Raw genomic sequence first — 1,862 nt, 5'->3', positions numbered from 1 at the left:
CTAGACAATGACCCATTTGGTAGCTCCAGTTCAAACCCTGGAATTTTCTTTCTTTTCTTTTCTTTTCTTTTTTTTATTGAGAGTCTCACTTTTTCTGCCCTCAGTAGAGTGCTGAGGCATCATAGCTGACAGCAACCTCAAGCTCTTGGGCTCAAGTGATCCTCCTGGCTCAGCTTTTTCATTTTTAGTAGAGATGGGATCTCACTCTTGCTCAGGCTGGTCTCTGAACTCCTGAGCTCAAGCGATCCGCCTACCTTGTCCTCCCAGAGTGCTAGGATTATAGGCATGAGCCACTGCTCCCAGGCCAGCAACCTGGAAATTGGCAACATTCACCTCACTCTGGAAATCAGCTGTTGAAAGGGCAGGCTGGGTAGGACAGGTTTGGAGAATTCTCGCTGTGGTTCCCTCAGCTTTTCAGTCTTTAGCCACCTTCTCCTGACCACCTGGTGCCAAGGCTCTCCAGCCTCTAGCCCTCCAGCAACTACTTCTCCACCCTATCCTCCTCACCTGCTAGAAGCACTCTTTTTTTTTTTTTTTTTTGAGACAGTGTCTCACTTTGTTGTTGCCCTTGGTAGAGTGCTATGGCATCCCAGCTTACAGCAACCTCAAACTCTTGGGCTTAAGCGATTCTCTTGCCTCAGCTCCCCAGGCAGCTGGGATTACAGGTGCCCACCACAATGCCTAGCTAATTTTTTGGAGACAGGGTTTTGCTCTGGCTCAGGCTGGTCTCCAATTCTTTTTTTTTTTTTTTTGAGACAGAGTCTCACTTTATCTCCCTAGGTAGAGTGCTGTGGTATCACAGGTCACAGCAACCTCTAACTCCTGGGCTTAAACGATTCTATTGCCTTAGCCTCCTGAGTAGCTGGGACTACAGGCACCCGCCACAACACCTGGTTATGTTTTTGTTGCAGTTTGGCCGGGGCTGGGTTTGAACCCCCCACTGTTGGTATATGGGGCCAGTGCCCTACCCACTGAGCCACAGGTGCTGCCTGTGAACGGATTCTAATCCTGATGCTGTCCATAACTGGCTGTGTGGCTCTTAGCCAGTCTGACCTTGGAACCTAGCAAGAGTAATTGCTATAGGAGATTGGGATGAGGCTGTCATCAAGAAAGGATTCAGGCCAGGCACAGAGACTCACACCTGTAATCCTAGCACTCTGGGAGGCTGAGGTGTGAGGATTACTTGAGGCCAAGATTTTATAACCAGCTGGAATAAGAGCAAGACCCTGCCTCTACAAAAAATAGGAAAATTAGTCAGGAATTAGTGGTAGGTGCCTGTAGTCCCAGCTACTCGGGAGGTTGAGGCAGGAGGATTGCTTGAGATTGCTGTGAGTTATGATGTCACCACCACACTCTACTTGGGGTATCAGAGCAAAACAGTATCGAAAGAGAGGGAAAGGAAGGAGACAGGAAGAAGGGAAAGAGAAGAAGGGGAGGGGAGAAAAGGGAAAGGAGAGAAAAAAAAGAAAAAGAAAAAGGAAAGAAAAGAGAAAAGAAAAGAGGGAGGGATTCAAATCTCTGCAGTCAGGGCAAGTGACAGATGCCTCCCCCTCCCAAGAAGTGACAGAGGTAAGGGCCCCCCATCTAAACCTCTGACCTGATCAGAGTCTAGTTCATGGTATCTCCAACTGACACTGTTAACATTTGATGTTGAATAACCCTTTGTTGTAGGAGCTGTTCTGTGTATTGCAGGGTGTTTAGAAATACCCACTAGGTTTTAGTAGCTCTCCCTGCAGCTGTGACAACCAAGTGTCTCCAGACATTGCTAGATGTCCGCTGGCAGGCAAAATTGCCCCCAGTTGAGAGCCTGGCCAGTTCCTGCTTCTTCTATTCTTTTCTTTCTTTCTTTCTTTCTTTCTTTT

Source organism: Otolemur garnettii, unplaced genomic scaffold (genome assembly GCF_000181295.1).
Source record: "Otolemur garnettii isolate 467f Iridium unplaced genomic scaffold, OtoGar3 scaffold00116, whole genome shotgun sequence".
In the NCBI taxonomy this organism is placed as follows: Eukaryota; Metazoa; Chordata; class Mammalia; order Primates; family Galagidae; genus Otolemur; species Otolemur garnettii.
This window is presented reverse-complemented; position numbering follows the sequence as displayed.